This window comes from Megalobrama amblycephala, linkage group LG1, assembly GCF_018812025.1.
Source record: "Megalobrama amblycephala isolate DHTTF-2021 linkage group LG1, ASM1881202v1, whole genome shotgun sequence".
Classification (NCBI taxonomy): Eukaryota; Metazoa; Chordata; class Actinopteri; order Cypriniformes; family Xenocyprididae; genus Megalobrama; species Megalobrama amblycephala.
In genome coordinates, this window is record NC_063044.1 from 6057193 (window position 1) to 6064839 (window position 7647).

Below are 7647 nucleotides of genomic sequence, written 5' to 3' on the forward strand. Positions count from 1 at the left end.
GGGCTTGAAAATATTGTCATTAAATTTGTTATGGACCATATTTTTAGAATTCTAAGAATCTAAAATATGTGTATATTTGATGATTATTAACATGGTCTACAGAAGATATTAATTTCATTACAATCTGGTAATTTTTTTAAACGTTTTTACATCCTATATAACCTATATAACCAATGGCTTCGTTGTAAATACAGATCATCAGCGAGGAGTCTTCTTTTACCAATTAAAATTATGTAGTTATCACACTGATTGATTGACACAAACATTAATTTGTATTTTACAATCACATTTAGGTATTGTTTAATACATGCATAAAACAAAAACATTACATTAAGTATTGCCTCAGATATTTATTACACACATTTAGTTTGTAATTGAATCATCTACAATATTTCTTTTGGGTTCATTTATTAAATAACATTGTGTCAACTGTGACAAGATTGAAAAGGCTGTTGCATTGCAGCCTATTTTTGTATTATCATCAATTTCAGAAATCAAACTTAAGAACTTAATTGTCGATCAGATGGCTTTTCAGGTAACTGAGAAGGTCCTGGACAGGATAAGCTGGAAAAAGAATTTATTACTTCATTATGATTAATTAAAAATGTGAAACCACAACAATTAATAGAGAAATTATTGTTCACGCATATTTGGGTTTATACATCAAATGCCTAATATTACTTTCACACTAAATCACTTTACATATTTCCAAATAAGTCATTTCTAAGGATACTAATTCTGATCTCATTAGAAATCACCACAGATGTTCAGTGGAGATTTTACACCAATCAGGATCTAAACTAACAAACAGATGAAAGACTGACCAGATGTCTGAGCACTGCTAAATCCCACTCAGTTTAATCCATCACCTGAGCTTCATAGTAAAACACACTTTGGGAACATCCATCCATCGTCACCATAAAGATCATTTTCATCAAATTTGGCATTTTGCTTCATCTTTATCTTCTTGTGGTTCTGTGTTGTCATTGATCGCTTCTTCCTCATTTTCAGGCCCATTGAGACATGAATGAGCTGAATCAGCATCCAGAGTCACATTCACTGTTAAAACATTGAACATTCTGTTTCACAGATGGTTATATAATAATAATAATAATAATAATAATAATTATTATTATTATTATTATTATTATTTTAATACAGTTTCTTACCAGGAATCCGGGTAACTTTATAGCATTAAATTTACTTTAAAGACTGCTGCATTAAGCTAAAATAATATTGTAATATGTAATATTTGATCATTTGGGATATCTAAAATACCACGAATTTGGGACAATAAAATTATTGAACTCGAAAACTGTCATAAAACATAAGTACTTTTTACTCACCCATGTCTGTTTCATGTGTAATCACTAAAAACAGAAAGAAAAGTTAAGACAGAAAGTTAGGGTCCATAACAGAATTCATCAATAACAAGATCATTTTTTAATATTAGTATCTATTTAATATTAATATCACTTGAAAACCAAGAATAGTTTACATATCTCTTAAAAATATATAATGAATTTTATTCATATCATATATGAATTCATATATACACTGTGTATTACTTCTTTTTTTTTTTTTTTTTGAATTAGTAATGAATTAATGAATTTAAACATTTAATTAACCATTTAAAAAGCCATATAAAACAAATTCACCTTTTGGTGTCTTCTGAATCTGTAAAAGTTCATCAAGTTCTACAGAAGGTTCAGAATAAAATCAAGAGAAAAGAACATTAAAATGATATAATTTTTGATAAACAACTACTGCAAATATTAAATATAAATTATTATAATTTAGATGTGTTTATTGTAGAATGATTTATCATTGCATATGTGCACATCTGGTAACTAAATAAATAATTTAAATACACGTCTATACAGTGTAAACAATTTATGAATCTTAACCGCAATAAAATAAAATTTCATTTAATTTATAAATAAATAGGCAGTGTGTGTTTTACAGACCAAAGCAGAGTTCATAATTAATTAAGGGATAATCCATAGATCTGCAGATAATTTTAATGTATGACATGGAGGCAAAAAAAAACCACTTGGAGCAAAACCGACCATGTTTTATTCTCCTGTTCTCAGTCTGTAGTAGATTGTGTTCTGAGAAAAAAAAAATCAGAATAAAGAAAAGAGATCACAATGGAAGCTGGTTTCTGCCAAGAAAAAATAAAAATAAATAAATAAACTTTATATCTCGCAATTCAGAATTTCAAGTTTATATCTCTTAGAATTGTGGGGGGAAAAGTCTTATTTGTGAGATAAAAAGTCCTGGTTACCAAATAATTATCTAAGATATACACTTTCCCTCATGAATACATATTTACTACACTGATTAACTATTTTATGCATGAAAAGAGACTTTAAATCAATAATAAATTAATAACTTTGACTTTTAGAATCAAAAGACGAAGCTGAACACTGTTAGTTGACTGAGAAAGTAGTAAAAAATATGCCATATGCTCAAATACCTCTGTAATTATGAACAAACACAGCTATCAATATTCCCGTAAAACCACTGAGCACAACTATAACTGAAACCAGGATGGCCGCTGTCCTCCAAAGATTAAACATGTTACCTGTAAAACAAAGACTTAAGCTGAGCACACTATTTCAAACTATTTTTGCTTGATTCAAAGTTATTAATTGTGTAAACACTGTCACAGTTCCAGTCATTCCCAGACTCCAATTCCCATAATCCTCTCTGCCAATCACCTGCACTCACTCCACCAATCAGTAATCACCACACCCAGCTGCAGCACATTATCTGGACTATTTAAACCATTCACATCCTCACACATGTTGCGAGGTCTTGTTTGCTACGGTTACATTTCTGAGCGTCTGTTATCTTGTTTGCCTGCCTGTTGTTGACCCTGTTTGTTCCCCGTATACGATTCTCTGCTGCCTGCCTTTGGATTATTTGCTCTGTCTTGAACTTATGATTGTTACCTGCCTGCCCTGACCTATTGCCTGTTCTCCGACTACGATTCTGCCTGCTTTCTGGCATACCTGTCTGCTGTTGCTCTGCCATAGCCTGTCTACTATGAACACTGTTTAATAAAAGCTTGCAAATGGATCCTACCCTGAGTCCCGCTTCGTTACACACTGATACATTTGTACAGAACATACACAGCAATTACAGTAAAATACACATTTACATAATGTAATGCACTGAACTGATAATCAGTTCTTCTGTATCAAATAACCATAAAAAAGTAATACATTCTACAACTTACTTGAGGTGTCAATCAGTGCCTCCAGCATGTGATGTCTCAGTTTGACTCTGCAGTAGATCTTGCCACTATGATATACAATGATGGTGTGTTTCACTCTGAATCTGTCTGTGTTTCTGTGTGTCTCTGTAGTTTCTGAACTCAAACTGACTCCTTCACTGTCCAGCCACTCAAGATCAGGTTCAGGATACCAACCTTCAGATTCACACTGTAGATGAAGCCCTCCTGAACGATCAAACCCATCTACAGTGATCACTGGAGGACGTCCTACAGCTACAGACCAACATCAACATTCATTGAGTGAACATGTTGTCTGCCTATAAACCCATTTTTGTTTCAATACACTCTAAAAATGCTGGGTTATTTTTTTAACCCAAAGGTTTATTTTTGCCGGTTGGGTCATTTTATTGGGTTAATTTGATTATTTTTACCCAGGTGCTGAGTGGTTTCTGTGCGTAGTAAATTCCCTGGTGTTAAATTAACACCACTTGTTCATATGAGAACCACCAGCATGGTGCTAAAAGTAACACCGAAGCAGTGTTAGAGTTAATTAGATACTTAAGCGATTAATTGAGTGATGATTGTTTGATCATTGAAGACACCTGATGATAACAAGCACAATCACTGAAGAAAAGAGAAACACAACTACAACTGACTTCCAGCCACTGTATAAGATGAAATCAACTGAAAAGACATTAAATCTCTCCATAACAATCCACTGCACTCCATAACTGCCACTTCACTGTTAATACACTGGTTACTCCACTGCTCACCTCAGACCACTTCCCCATCACTCTTAAGCTCAACATGACTCCTGGCATTTCAGCCTTCTAAAATTGGCAAGTCCGACTGCCTATTTAAGTCATGCTAAATGCCATTTTCAACAGAATTTTTCAACTGAGGAGCGACAGTGTCGACTCGTGTGCAGGTGCAGTGGCACGGAAAGCTACGCAATGCTTGTTCCTGTTATCTCAGGGAACCAAGGTTACATTAGTAACCAGACACTTTCCATTTCGAAATAGTTCACTCTCATTGTGTCAGTTAATGACACTTATAGGGAATGCAATTCAATAGCGCCGTACCATTAGCGCAGAACAGAAGGCTGCTCTGCGAGCCCATAGCCTGGTACACTGAACAACAAGACGGGCTTGGGTCAAGAGTTTGGGGACAGGTTAAGCAGTATCCATGCCTAGAGAGCAGGGATGTCTAAGTTGTAGAACCTGGTGAAGATGGATGGCGAGGACCAGCCAGCCGCTGCACAGATGTTGTCAATGGACACTCCGCTAGACCAAGCCCAAGAGGAGGTCATTCCCCTGGTGGAGTGGGCCCTCACCCCAATAGGGCACTGCAAGCCCAAGGACTGCAAGCCAGCACTATCGTGTCCACTACCCAATGAGACAGTCTCTGCTTCATAACTGGTAGCCCCTTGAGTGGCCTCTGAAGCACACAAATGGCTGCTCTGATTGTTAGAACTGGCAGAGTGCTCAATGTACCCTAAAGGCACTGTGCGATTTTGGCCACGATTTGATAGTCTGAGACAAATTTTGCAAATCCTAAAAGATTCCTATAATCCTAGCCTAAAATCTGTAGTCTTTGATCGCTAGTTTGACATTGCTAGTCACTGACAGCCGATTAATGACCGTTGGGATCAAATTTTGACAAAAATTCAAAAATCAAAGAGATTTTTGTTAGCACCATTTCAGTCCCGTGTGTAATGCAGCTCACAGTCACCGAACATGTGTGGGTTGATGATGTGAAACTCTGGACAAGTTTTCATGTGCAAGTCCATTTTTAACGCGTCTTGACTGCCGTACAGTCTGACATTAATGACAGCTGAGATCCCACAGTGTGACATGAGGATCATGTTCGTACAGTCTGACAGCAACCATCGTAAAGGACTATTATAAATCGCACAGTGTGCACCCGGCTTAAGGGCCCGAACCGGGCAAAGTGGGTGTGGCGTCCGTTCACCATATGAAAGTTTCACCTCCTGCTGACCGAATGGCGGGACCAGACACTACATCATGGTGCAGTGTGCATGTAGTGTGTACTGCTCCTTTGACTAATGGGAGGGCTCTATTGATGTAGTACACTAGAGTTGCAAGACTCTCGACCATTTTTGGCGCTACTCGTTTGACATGATGAAATGTTGAACTGGAACAGAAATATAGCCAAATGATGACCAGTTTTCTTCCCACTTTCATGTTTTTAAGTGTTTTTAAGATTGTCAAAGATTGACTTCCCATTTTATATGAATTGCCCCTGTCCTATATGTATATATTATATAGATTTTAAAGTGTTATTTAAAATGAGTAGACTTCAATATCATGTTGTTTGAGCCAGATCCTATGTCAAAAAAACAACACAGCAAATGAGTTAATGTATAAAACTCAACAAACAGGCTCAAAATAACTCAGCATGTTTTCTGTCCAATATTTACCCAGCACTGAGTTGCCAAATAACCCAGCAACTGTCATTTTTAACCCAACAATTTTAGGGTGCATAAACAGCAACATCCACAATTACTCACTTTCAACTATAAAATCAACAGTGGCATCAATCATTCCAGGATTTGGACTGAATAAAACACGTTATAATGTCCTTCATCAGAGACTCGGACTATTGAGAGTTTGAGTGATGCGTTTCCTTTCTGAAGTTCTTGATGGATCAGTTTTGTTCTCCCTCTGTAGGACTGAATCTGACCTGTGTTTCTGTCTTCATGATCCTCATAGAGATGCACTAATGAACCTCTCAGATCAGATCTAGAACCACTCCACTCTCATGTCCACAACACTGATGTTGGGTTTGACTGAACAGGGCAGAATCACATCTTCACCGGCTACAGCAAATACAGGATCTGCAGCTCCCACTACTTTATACTGCTCTGTTACAAGAAGAAAGAAAGAACTAAATTGCATATCAATTCAGGTTTTGTGTACTACATTTATGAACAGTTAAAATACACATAGAAATTTTTATCTCCTTTCTCATTATACTACTTTCTCATCCGTGCGACAATCTTGCACTAGACATAACACAGGAAACACTTTTCCTTAGTTAAGTTAAAGGTGCCCTAGAACCCTTTTTCACAAGATATATAAGTAATATATAGTAATATAGATATATAGTAATATAAGTCTAAGGTGTCCCCTGAATGTGTCTGTGAAGTTTCAGCTCAAAATACCCAATAGATTTTTTATTATTACATTTTTGGGGCATAATTATAAACGCATTGATTCTGCGTGTGTCCCCTTTAAATGCTCGCACTCTCTGCCCCCAAGCTCGCGAGTCTATAATACATTGCATAAACAAAGTTCACACAGCTAATATAACCCTCAAAATGGATCTTTACAAAGTGTTCGTCATGTAGCCTCGGATCACGTAAGTATAGTATTTATTTGGATGTTTACATTTGATTCTGAATGAGTTTCATAGTTTCATAGTGTGGATAACGGGGCTAAAGCTAATATTACACACTGTTGGAGAGGTTTATAAACCATGAAGGGTAACACTTTAGAATAACTCACGCTATGAAGCATTAGTTAAGCATTAGTAAATAGTTAATTCATCATTTATAAAACATTAATAGACATTAGTAAGCAGTTTATAAATACAGCTATAAATGCTTTGTTCTTGATTTATAAGCATATCTATAATGAGTTTAATAATTGTATTTTCATACTTTATTAATGATCAATTTATCATTTCTAAATTATGTATTACATTATTCACAAACCAGTAATTTAGGAGTTGTCAGTGGTTCATAAGATCATTTAGGAAGTGTAAGTAAATGATTAATAAAATATTTAAATGTACATTTATGCATCTTATTATTTAGACATATAGTATTAGTTACTCAGTGTGTTAATAAATGCTTTATTAACATATTCCTAGTGTCAAAACTACCTCGGTACTAACTTTAAAACATTAGAGAACAGCAGTGCAGAAGATCACTGAACCTTTAAATCTCATTTATAAAAGCTTTACAAAGCATAAATAGTCCTCACTTTAGATGAGCTCACAAAAATAGTTAACTGACTACTTCTAAATGTTTTATAACTACCTGAATTAATCATGAATTGCAGTAGGAATATGTGTTAATAAAACATTTACTAACACACTAAGTAACTATTAGTATGTGTCTAAATAATAAGATGTATAAATGAATGTTTAAATAGTTTATTAATCATTTACTTACACTTACTAAATGAACTACTGACAACTCCTAAATAACTGGTTTGTAAATAATGTAATACTTAATTTAGAAATGATAAATTGATTATTAATAAAGTATGAAAATACAATTATTAAACACATTATAGATATGCTTATAAATCAAGAATAAAGCAATTATAGCTGTATTTATAAACTACTTACTAATGTCTATTAATGCTTTATAAGTGATG